The sequence below is a fragment of the Salmo trutta genome, chromosome 39 (assembly GCF_901001165.1).
Source record: "Salmo trutta chromosome 39, fSalTru1.1, whole genome shotgun sequence".
Classification (NCBI taxonomy): Eukaryota; Metazoa; Chordata; class Actinopteri; order Salmoniformes; family Salmonidae; genus Salmo; species Salmo trutta.
Genome location: NC_042995.1, coordinates 18,808,926 through 18,822,224, shown reverse-complemented (window position 1 = coordinate 18,822,224; position 13,299 = coordinate 18,808,926).

Here is a 13,299-nt window from a genome sequence, read left to right as displayed (position 1 = left end):
AACTCTCCAGCTGTTACCATGTGGAGCACAGCCTAATCACCAAGTTACCACTGACTCTGCTAAACTACTGAACCAGCCTGCTAAAGAAATGATGTTACTGTACAGACAATTGTATGCAGTGTGTTATAATGTGACAGTAATTGAAGATTTGCGGAGTGTTCATGTGGTGTTTACATGAATGTACGACTGTATGGCAGTATGTGTCGTGTGAGTAGAGTGGTGGAGGGATAGGCCAACGGATGGCAACTGAACATGAATGGGACCTTTCTCTAAGTAAATCTAAAGTATGGTCATTCTTCCTCTGAGCTGGGTTCTTCAGAGTATCTAAACTTCATTAGAAGCTAGTTCTGCAATGCTATAGAGGGAGGGTCTGGCTTAAAGCCCCACTCCTGGAAAAGAAAGAGCTAGAGACCAAGCCAGAACGGTTGTCTTGACACAGCATTGCTTGCATAACCATAACAGTAACACATTGATACAGCGCTTCATGATAAAATAGGTAATTCCAAAAAGACTGATCGAATAGGAGCCTGGTGCATGGGGACCACAACAGATGCACCTTTTAAAATATGGCCACATGGGAGGATACCTCTCGAGGAACACTGATGGGTGAGCATATGGAAAGAGGATTGTGGGACCACCGAGAGAGAGAGAGAGAGAGAGAGAGAGAGAGAGAGAGAGAGAGAGAGAGAGAGAGAGAGAGAGAATGGCCTTACGAATAGCCCTCAGATGGAGAGTAACACTTCATTTACAGCTGACAGGTTAATGCTTTATTACTTGTTATAAGCATGTATGAACCTTTATAACATCTTGTAAAGGATTATAATACGTTACATTTTCTCCAATTTGATATCCCACTGGGCACAGACGTCAGTTCAACGTCTATTTACAACGTCTACTTACATTTGGTTGAGTTGTCAACTTATCATATCAAATCAAATGTTATTTGTCACAAGCGCCGAATACAATAGGTGTTAATCTTAGTGAAATGCTTACTTACAACCCTTAACCAACAATGCAGTTCTAAGAAAAATAAGTGAAGTAAAAAATAAGTAAAACATGTAGAATAACAAATAATTAAAGAGGAGCAGTAAACTGTAGTGAGGCTATATACAGGGGCTACCGGGACAGAGTCAATGTGCAGGGGCACAGGTTAGTCGAGGTAATTGAGGTAATATGTACATGTAGGTAGAGTTAAAGTTACTATGCATAGATAATAAACAGTGAGTAGCAGCAGCGTAAAAGAGGGGGTGGGGGGACAACAACGACGACAATGCAAATAGTCCGGGTAGCCATTTGATTAGCTGTTCAGGAGTCTTATGGCTTGGGGGTAGAAGCTGTTAATTAAGAAGCCTTTTGGAACTAGACTTGGCACTCCAGTATCGCTTGCCGTGCGGTAGCAGAGAGAACAGTCTATGACTAGGGTGGCTGGCTGGAGTCTTTGACAATTTTTAGGGCCTTCCTCGGACACCGCCTGGTATAGAGGTCCTGGATGGCAGGAAGCTTGGCCCCAGTGATGTACTGGGCCGTACGTACTACCCTCTGTAGTGCCTTGCGGTCGGAGGCCGAGCAGTTGCCATACCAGACAGTGATGCAAACAGTCAGGATGCTTTCGATGATGCAGCTGTAGAACCTTTTGAGGATCTGAGGACCCATGACAAATATTTTCAGGCTCCTGCGGGGGAATAGGCTTTGTCGTGCCCACTTCACGACTAACATGAAGTCAACGTGACATCAACCAAAAAAATTCACCATGACATTGGATTTAGGTTAAAAGATAAAGGAATTGTATGCTGACTTTTTGCAAATCCAATCAGTTTTCCATGTTGATTCAACATCATCACATAATTGTTTTTGCTGTTGAAATGACATGGAAACCTTGTTGATTCAATCAGGATTGATAAGACATCTTGAAGTGAACATTAGTTCCTCAAAGGCACTGGGAGAGAGAGTGCGAGAGCAAGACGGAGAGAGAGAAATAGCATTTATGCATAACAGTCTCTGCCCAGAGACTGACAAAACTGGCCCAAAAACACAAGATTGAAATTAGCACAAGTGAGCTGGCCCTAAGGGCAACACTTAAGAGAAGCTGGAGATGAATAATAAGAATGCATACATCAACTATTGGTGGAGTGAGGTCAAAAGGTCAGAGAAAGTTGGAATGCTACCGAACATTGGAAAGAGACTTCACTTCACCCGTGAATACTTAACCCGTGTAAAAGACCCCAAACAAAGAAAAACATTAACCAAATACAGAATTAGTGATCATAGCCTGGCAATTGAAACAGGACGCCATCAAAAACACATTGTTAGCCAGAGAGGACAGGCTGTCATCCCTTTGTATCAGGAGCGATTAAAAAGTGAACAACATTTTCTAATCATGTGCCACAAATATCTATTAATTAAAGTCTCCTTCCCCACATTCAAAATGAAAAGTTCTACATTCACAGAACAATCAAACAAAGAGACACTTTGTATATTTTTGGGGAAAGGTCTGATGTTACGGCTTGCTACAAGCTAAGGGAGGAAACATAAAATGTACTATTTTCTCCATGTATTATAAGTAATAGACAATATATACGGAGTTTCCCATGACTGACCAGGTGAATCCAGGTGACAGCTATGATCCATTATTGATGTCACTTCAATCAGTGTAGATGAAGGGGAGGAGACGGGTTAAAGAAGGATTAAGCATTTAGATAATTCATACACGGCTTGTGTATGAGTACCATTCAGAGGATGAATGGGCAAGACAAAATATTTAAGTGCCTTTGAACGGGGTATGGTAGTTGGTGCCGGGCGCACTAATTTCAGTGTGTCAAGAACTGCAACGCTGCTGGGTTTTTCACGCTCAACAGTATCCCTTGTGTATCTAGAATGGTCCACCACCCAAAGGACATCCAGCTAACTTGACACACCTGTGGGAAGCATTGGAGTCAACATGGGCCAGCATCCCTGGTGAACACTTTCAACACCTTGTAGAGTCCATGCCCCGACGAATTGAGGCTGTTCTGTTTTTGTTGAATGTTGAATTAGAGTCTGAACGTTGACCCATTATTACATTTCTGTATTGTATATTTATTTGTTAAATGTATTTTTCCATTATTATATCTACTATTCTTATGGTTGTCACTGTTGTCTTTATATTTTTGTGTATCACTTTGCTTTGGAAACATTGACCTTGTCCTTCATGCCAATAATGCATATTCAATATGAATATAAGAGACAGAGAGAGTAAATCACCCAGCCAATAATAACAGGGTGATGACAGGGAGAAGAAGTGTCTGGCTGCTTTGGGGAGACAAGATCAACCTGCCCAATATGATACAACTATACAAGGAGGGCGTTCACATACTGCTGTATACTACTAGTCAATACAAGCGGGACGTTCTAAACCTGCCACAACTATACAAGAGCATTCTCAATGGCCCTAGCCCTCACCCTCCGATCCAACAGGTACCAGACATGCTCAATGAGATTGAGATCCGGGCTCTTCGCTCGCCATGGCAGAACATCTACATTCCTGTCTTGCAGGAAATCACCCTCTCTAGCACCAGGGTCAGCGAACTCTCAAATGTTGTTTTTTGCCATCATTGTAAGCCTGCCACACACACTATACATTTATTAAACATAAGAATGAGTGTGAGTTTTAGTCACAAACCGGCTCGTGGGAAGTGACAAAGAGCTCTTATAGGACCATGGCACAAATAATAATATAATAATAATAAATAGTTTTGCACTTTATTTAACCATCTTACATATAAAACCTTATTTGTTCATCTAAAATGGTGAATAACTCACCACAGGTTAATGAGAAGGGTGTGCTTGAAAGGATGCACATAACTCTGCAATGTTGCATTGTATTGGAGAGAGTCTCAGTCTCAAATAATTCTCCACACACAGTCTGCGCCTGTATTTAGTTTTCATGCTAGTGAGGGCCGAGAATCCACTCTCACATAAACTCAGCAAAAAAAGAAACGTCCTCTCACTGTCAACTGCGTTTATTTTCAGCAAACTTACCATGTGTAAATATTTGTATGAACATAACAAGATTCAACAACTGAGACATAAACTGAACAAGTTCCACAGACATGTGACTCACAGAAATTGAATAATGTGTCCCTGAACAAAGGGGAGGGGGGGGGGGGGGGTCAAAATCAAAAGTAACAGTCAGTATCTGGTGTACTGCAGTGCATCTCCTCCTCATGAACTGCATCAGATTTGCCAGTTCTTGCTGTGAGATGATGATACCCCACTCTTCCACCAAGGCACCTGCAAGTTTCCGGATATTTCTTTGGGGGGAATGGCCCTAGCCCTCAAAGATGCCAGACGTGGAGATCCGGGCTTTTCCCTGGCCATGGCAGAACACTGACATTCCTGTCTTGCAGGAAATCATGCACAGAACGAGCAGTATGGCTGGTGGCATTGTCATTTTATTTATTTCACCTTTATTTAACCAGGTAGGCAAGTTGAGAACAAGTTCTCATTTACAATTGCGACCTGGCCAAGATAAAGCAAAGCAGTTCGACACATACAACAACACAGAGTTACACATGGAGTAAAACAAATATACAGTCAATAATACAGTAGAAAAATAAGTCTATATACATAATGTGAGCAAATGAGGTGAGGTAAGGGAGGTAAAGGCAAAAAAGGCCATGGTGGCGAAGTAAATACAATACAGCAAGTAAAACACTGGAATGGTAGATTTGTAGTGGAAGAAAGTGCAAAGTTGAAATATAAATAATGGGGTGCATAGGAGCAAAATAAATAACTACAGTAGGGGAAGAGGTAGTTGTTTGGGCTAAATTATAGAAGGGCTATGTACAGGTGCAGTGATCTGCTCTGACAGCTGGTGCTTAAAGCTAGTGAGGGAGATAAGTGTTAACAGTTTCAGAGATTTTTTGTAGTTCGTTCCAGTCATTGGCAGCAGAGAACTGGAAGGAGAGACGTCCAAAGGAGGAATTGGCTTTGGGGGTGACCAGAGAGATATACCTGCTGGGGCGTGTGCTACAGGTGGGTGCTGCTATGGTGACCAGTGAGCTGAGATAAGGGGGAACTTTACCTAGCAGGGTCTTGTAGATGACCTGGAGCCAGTGGGTTTGGCGACGAGTATGAAGCGAGGGCCAGCCAACGAGAGCATACAGGTCGCAGTGGTGGGTAGTATATGGGGCTTTGGTGACAAAACGGATGGCACTGTGATAGACTGCATCCAGTTTATTGAGTAGGGTATTGGAGGCTATTTTGTAAATGACATCGCCAAAGTCGAGGATTGGTAGGATGGTCAGTTTTGCGAGGGTATGTTTGGCAGCATGAGTGAAGGATGCTTTGTTGTGAAATAGGAAGCCAATTCTAGATTTAACTTTGGATTGGAGATGTTTGATGTGAGTCTGGAAGGAGAGCTTACAGTCTAACCAGACACCTAGGTATTTGTAGTTGTCCACATATTCTAAGTCAGAACCGTCCAGAGTAGTTGGACGGGCGGGCAGGTGCGGGCAGCGATCAGTTGAAGAGCATGCATTTAGTTTTACTTGTATTTAAGAGCAGTTGGAGGCCACGGAAGGAGAGTTGTATGGCATTGAAGCTCGTCTGGAGGGTTGTTAACAGTGTCCAAAGAAGGGCCAGAAGTATACAGAATGGTGTCGTCTGCGTAGAGGTGGATCAGAGACTCACCAGCAGCAAGAGCAACATCATTGACGTATACAGAGAAAAGAGTTGGCCCAAGAATTGAACCCTTGGTCGGTAATCTGTTTGTTGACTTGGCTTTGGAAGACCTTAGAAAGGCAGGGTAGGATAGATATGGGTCTGTAGCAGTTTGGGTCAAGAGTGTCCCCTCCTGTGAAGAGGGGGATGACAGCAGCTGCTTTGGAATCTCAGACGACACGAAAGAGAGGTTGAGCAGGCTTGTAATAGGGCTTGCAACAATTTCGGCATATCATTTTAGAAAGAAAGGGTCCAGATTGTCTAGCCCGGCTGATTTGTAGGGGTCCAGATTTTGCAGCTCTTTCAGAACATCAGCTGACTGGATTTGGCTTGGGCGAGTAGCTGTGGGGGGTGCAGTGCTGTTGACCGCGGTAGGGGTAGCCAGGTGGAAAGCATGGCCAGCCGTAGAAAAATGCTTACTGAAATTCTCAATTATAGTGGATTTATCAGAAGTGACAGAGTTTCCTATCCTCAGTGCAGTGGGCAGCTGGGAGGTGATGTTCTTATTCTCCATGGACTTTACAGTGTCCCAGAACTTTTTTGAGTTTGTGTTGCAGGAAGCAAATTTCTGCTTGAAAATGCTAGCATTGGCTTTTCTAACTGCCTGTGTATATTGGTTTCTAACTTCCCTGAAAAGTTGCATATCACGGGGGCTGTTTGATGCTAATGCAGAACGCCACAGGATGTTTTTGTGTTGGTTAAGGGCAGTCAGGTCTGGAGAGAACCAAGGGCTATATCTGTTCCTGGTTCTAAATTTCTTGAATGGGGCATGCTTATTTAAGATGGTGAGGAAGGCATTTAAAAAAAAAACCAGGCACCCTCTACTGACGGGATGAGGTCAATTTCTTTCCAGGATACCCGGGCCAGGTCAATTAGAAAGGCTTGCTCGCTGAAATGTTTCAGGGAGCATTTGACAGTGATGAGTGGAGGTCGTTTGACCGCTGACCCATTACGGATGCAGGCAATGAGGCAGTGATCGCTGAGATCTTGGTTGAAAACAGCAGAGGTGTATTTAGAGGGCAAGTTGGTTAGGATGATATCTATGAGGGTGCCCGTGTTTACGGCTTTGGGGTGGTACCTGGTAGGTTCATTGATCATTTGTGTGAGATTGAGGGCATCAAGCTTAGATTGTAGGATGGCTGGGGTGTTAAGCATGTCCCAGTTTAGGTCACCTAGCAGCATGAGCTCTGAAGATAGATGGGGGGGGGGCAATCAGTTCACATATGGTGTCCAGAGCACAGCTGGGGGCAGAGGGTGGTCTATAGCAGGCGGCAACAGTGAGAGACTTGTTTTTAGAGAGATGGATTTTTAAAAGTATTAGTTCAAATTGTTTGGGTACAGACCTGGATAGTAGGACAGAACTCTGCAGGCTATCTCTGCAGTAGATTGCAACGCCGCCCCCTTTGGCCATTCTATCTTGTCTGAAAATGTTGTAGTTAGGGATGAAGTTTTCAGAGTTTTTGGTGGACTTCCTAAGCCAGGATTCAGACACGGCTAGGACATCCGGGTTGACAGAGTGTGCTAAAGCAGTGAATAAAACAAACTTAGGGAGAAGGCTTCTAATGTTAACATGCATGAAACCAAGGCTATTACGGTTACAGAAGTCATCAAAAGAGAGTGCCTGGGGAATAGGAGTGGAGCTAGGCACTGCAGGGCCTGGATTCACTTCTACATCACCAGAGGAACAGAGGAGGAGGAGGATAAGGGTACAGCTAAAAGCTATGAGAATTGGTCGTCTATGACGTCCAGAATAGAGAGTAAAAGCAGCCGGTTTCTGGGGGCGATAAAATAGCATCAAGGTATAATGTACAGACAAAGGTATGGTAGGATGTGAATACAGTGGAGGTAAACCTAGGCATTGAGTGATGATGAGAGAGATATTGTCTCTAGAAACATCATTGAAACCAGAAGATGTCATAGCATGTGTGGGTGGTGGAACTGAAAGGTTGGATAAGGTATAATGAGCAGGGCTTGAGGCTCTACAGTGAAATAAGCCAATAAACACTAACCAGAACAGCAATGGACAAGGCATATTGACATTAAGGAGAGGCATGCTTAGCCGAGTGATCATAAGGGTCCCGTGAGATTCAGACAGTTAGCCGGGCCATACGTAGCAAGCTGGCAGAAGATGGAGGGAGGTCTGTTTTTAGCCACCTCGTGCATTTCCGTCTGTAGATTAGTGGGGTTCCGTGTGGTAGGGGGGGACCAGTCCAATTGGCAAAATAGTTATAGTGTCCCAAGAAAATTGTCCGATAGACCTATTCAGATAGCAGCCGATAAGACAGCTAACGATTAGCGGGCCACAGATGGGCGTTCAGGTTACGTCGCGACGGAGGGGCCAGTTGGATAACTCCCTCGGGCAGATAACGTCGGTAGTCCAGTTGTGAAGGCCTGATGGGGCTCCGCATCGGCAGTAAAACGGGTCCGGATAGGTGATTGTAACCCAGGAGTGGCTGATGGAACTCTTCAGCTGGCTAGCTCCGGAATAATTGATGTTAACACCGGGACCGACGTTAGCCAATAGTCACTCGGGTAGCAGCTCGCTAGCTGCAAGATCCAGGTGTAAATGTCCAGAGCCTTCGGTAGAAATCCGGGAATATGGAGAGAAAATAGGTCCGGTATGCTCTGGTCTGAGTTGCGCTGTACAAAACTGGCGATAGCTTTTCGAGCTAAGGGATAGCTGACGACCGCCAACCGTGGCTAGCTGACCGCCAACTATGGCTAGCTGAACTCCAACGTTAGCCAGTGAACTGGCCAACCGCTGGCTAGCTTCTGTTGTGGATTTCAGATTTGAGGTAAATAATCTTTTTTTTTTTTTTTTAATTGGTGAGGCGGGTTGCAGGAGAGTGTTTTGAGGTTGAGTTTTTAGATTTTTTTTTTTAGAAAAAGATATGCGAAGAAAAGATGTAAATACATATACACACACACACACACACACACACACACACACACACACATACATACATACATACATACATACATACATACACACACACACACACACACACACGGGACACGACAAGACGAAGGACAAAGACGTCTGACTGCTACGCCATCTTGGATCACATAGTCATGCTGGAGGGTCATGTCAGGATGAGCCTGCAGGAAGGCTACCGCATGGGGGACGAGGATGTCTTCCCTGTAACGCACAGCGTTGAGATTGCATGCAATGACAACAAGCTCAGTCTGGTGATGCTGTGACACACTGTTTCAGACCATCCCGGACCCTCCACCTCTAAATCAATCTCGCTCCACAGTGCAGGCCTCAAATGTAACGCTCATTCCTTCGACGATAAACGCGAATCCGACCATCACCCCTGGTGAGACAAAACCGCGACTCGTCAGTGAAGAGCACCTTTTGCCAGTCCTGTCTGGTCCAACGACGGTGGGTTTGTGCCCAAAGGCGACGTTGTTGCCGGTGATGTCTGGTGAGGGCCTGCCTTACAACAGGCCTACAAACCCTCAGTCCAGCCTCTCTCAGCCTATTGCGGACAGTCTGAGCACTGATGGAGGGATTGTGCATTCCTGGTGTAACTCAGGCAGTTGTTGCCATCCTGTACCTGTCCCGCAGGTGTAATGTTCGGATGTACCGATCCTGTGAAGGTGTTGTTACATGTGGTCTGCCACTGTGAGGACGATCAGCTGTCCGTCCTGTCTCCCTGTAGCGCCGTCTTAGGCTTCTCACAGTACGGACATTGCAATTTATTGCCCTGGCTACATCTGCAGTCCTCATGCCTCTTTGCAGCATGCCTAAGGCACGTTCACGCAGATGAGCAGGGACCCTGGGCATCTTTCTTTTGGTGTTTTTCAGAACCAGTAGAATGGCCTCTTTAGTGTCCTAAGTTTTCAGAACTGTGACCTTAATTGCCTACTGTCTGTAAGCTGTTAGTGTCTTAACAACCGTTCCACACGTGCATGTTCATTAATTGTTTATTATTCATTGAACAAGCATGGGAAACAGTGTTTAAACCCTTTACAATGAAGATTTGTAAAGTTATTTGGATTTTTACGAATTATCTTTGAAAGACAGGATCCTGAAAAAGGGACGTTTACTACCGTCATTGGTTATTAATTAAGAGTCTATTGACACACCCATGCGTAAATCTAAGTAACATAAAAAAAACTATCCCCAACAAAATCCCTCAGTTTAGACTAGAGATTTTTGCATGGGCTGCGTCTCAATACACCGCATCCTCCTATGACGCCCTTCTACATCTGCAGTTGAAGGTGGTCGAGCTTTTTTTATATCTCCTAGACATAGGACAGACACTTCAAAACCTTATTTCTTTTTCCCATTTATGAATGTGTTATTCAATGCGTTTCAATGGGCTATAGGACTAATGGCCAAATTCAATATTTTATCAAATAATGTTCATCTTTTGGGGATACCTAAAGGGATCCAAAAATTCCAAATCAAACAGCTAAATGATCCATGGTATGATCACATTAAAACAATTCCATATGTTAGCTTAGCTTGAGAGAGACAGCGGTAGAGGAGAGGGGAGAAGGAGAAGAGAGGCCAGGCAGGCTGTGTTTGGACCGGTTCCTTGCCTGAGGGATGATACATTTCCCGGCTGTCTTCCAGCCATCAGGCTCTGTTTAATGTTTCCTTCCTCCATGCCAGAAAGATGTATTTTGGAGATGATTCCAAATCATGCTTGACATTTCAACATTGCACCGATGACAGGGCGGCAGCCAAAACTGCTTATTTAGTGTGTCAATAGGTTAAAAGAACTACACAGCTTTAACTTGCAACAAGCATGTATGAACAACCAAACATTTCTACAGCTGCTGTCTGAGCACTGTCTAATGTAAAAACGGATAAAATAACCAATCAAAACTAATCAAAAATAGACCTCAACTAATAAGGATAACTGTGCTGGAAGAATATGCCAATATTTCAAAACACATTGAGATGTGAGGTATTTGGAGTCGTGAATGATTTAGCCCTGTGAAGCGCTCCAATATGGGCCTTCAGCACCAGAGGACGTAGCTTAGGGACAAGACTTTGTGAGACACAATCACATCCAGCTGTTCTGCTGTTATGTTGATGGATGATTTTTTGGGAAGCATATGTATCCATTTACTAGTGAAAGAGTTAGGAAAAATAGATCAAACTTACAAATATGCTCTCTATCTGCTCTACCCCTCTCTGTCACTTTGTTAGGATAGGAACAAACGTGAAGAAGAGAATGAGAGTAAATAAATATCACTAAATATGGCCAGATTTCAAACTATGCAGTAAGCAAAAAACGGTGTATCTACTGAACAAAAATATAAAACGCACTCATGTTTCATGAGCTGAAATAAATAATCCCAGAAATGTCGCAAAAAAGCTTATTTCTCTAAAATATTGTGCACAAATTTGTTTACATCCCTGTTAGTGAGCATTTTTCCTTTGCCAAGATAATCTATCCACCTGACAGGTGTGGCATATCAAGAAGCTGATTAAACAGCATGATCATTACACAGGTGCACCTTGTGCTGTGGACAATAAAAGGCCACTCTAAAATGTGCTGTTTTGTCACACAACACAATGCCACAGATGTCTGAAGTTTTGAGGGAGCGTGCAATTGGCATGCTGACTGCAGGAATGTCCACCACTCTTGCTGTTGCCAGAGAATTTAATGCTAATTTCTCTACCATAAGCCGCTTCCAACGTCGTTTTATAGAATTTGGAAGTACGTCCAACCGGCCTCACAACCGCAGACCACGTGTATGGCGTTGTGTGGGCGAGCGATGCAGATGTCAACGTTGGGAACAGAGTGCCCCATGGTGGCGGTGGGGTTATGGTATGGGCAGGCATAAACTACGGACAATGAACACAATTGTATTTTATCGTTGGCAATTTCAGACCGTGACGAGATCCTGAGGCCCATTGTCATGCCATTCATCCACCGCCATCACCTCATGTTTCAGCATTATAATGCACAGACCCATGTCGCAAGGGTCTGTACACAATTCCTGGAAGCTGAAAATGTCCCAGCTCTTCCACTGATTTCCTTATATGAACTGTAACTCAGTAAAATCATAGAAATTGTTGCATGTTTAGTTTAGATTTTTGTTCAGTATTTTTTTTATCCACCAACCTCTGCATAGTGATACTACCTGGGTGGTGAATCCTTGTAGGGAACATATGTCATGTAATTGAAATCCAGACCCTTCTTAGGTCATTAACCCCTTGGCTATTGGCCCAGACATACGCTACCTCTCAAATTAAAGTGGTTCCTGCTCCATGCTCCCACTAAAATACCCCTGTCATTAAGGTCATTTGCTAGCGCAGTCCTCCATCTCAGGTATTCTATCACAACTGGCTGTCTCTGCATTCATCCACCAATAGGAGACGCTAAGTCATAATGAGTGCACCACTATAGGCTGCCATCCCCAGAGAGAGAGACAAGACGCTGAAGTCAAAATCAGTCGCTGACTGTCACCTAGTCTTCATGATGCGCTCATTCAGTGGTTAAGTCAAGTATAGCGTTGACGGTACATGTACTTGTTAGCACCTCTCAACAAGGCAGTGTCACAAGGCAATGCTAAACTGATGACAGGTGCCATTGACAATCTGACGTAACAACAATGTTTAAAGTGTCGTCAGAACGGACCTCCGCTTGTCATTAAGGGGCGGGGGGGGTATGCTCGGAGGAGAGACTAGTCTTTTACTTGGTGGTCAGGCGTCCAGGCGGGGCTCCTGTTTACGACCGCCCGCTGGTGAGAGGTTAACACTAAAGCGTGTTGTTAGGGCTCTAGCATTGTGCTAATGACAGAGCAGAGGTACCTCACAGCACTTTTGTCCTAAGGCTTGAATTTGAATTTTCGGAACGTAAATCGTTTTTGTAAAAGGGTTTAATTCAATTAACTTATTCTCAATCACTCGTAATGAGGAATGATTTCGAGTTAATTACCTTCCATGCCTAATGGGCGTCTATGGTAAGACTGTGATATGGTTGAGTCATTGTGGCCGACTGGACCCCCTCTCCCCAGTCAAACATGAGTCATCGTTAGCATCTGCTGAACAACACAGAAACATAAATGGTAAACACAGATGTACAAACATCCATTACAGTAAATAACAGGACATGAGCTGCACTGTGCAGCAGGTGGAAGATGTGATATTCCCAGACGAATACACACACACACACACACACACACACACACACACACACACACACACACACACCCACCCTTTCCTGGGATGTCAGGGAGAGTGTAAGTGTCTCAAATGGCACCCTATTCTCTATATAGTGCACTACTCTTGACCCAAGCCCTATGGGCCCTGGTCAAAAGTAGTGTACTATATAGGGAATAGGGTGCCACTTGAAAAACAGCCGCAGAGTCTCAGTGGAGTCTCTCTGATCATAAGGGATTCATTAGTCAGTTATTACAGAGGCTGCTCCACTCTGCTGTGCGTCTCTGGAGCAGTCTTGGATGTCATCACCCAGCAGGCAACACAAGGAGGTCCAGACAACACATGAGTCACTTTCCACTGTAAACACTAATGACTTTCTTGAAATAGGGCACCTTTAAAATGGTACCTTGGTGCCTGTAGATCGTACATAAGACCAAACTATACCTTTTAGATGAATTTGGATGAATGAG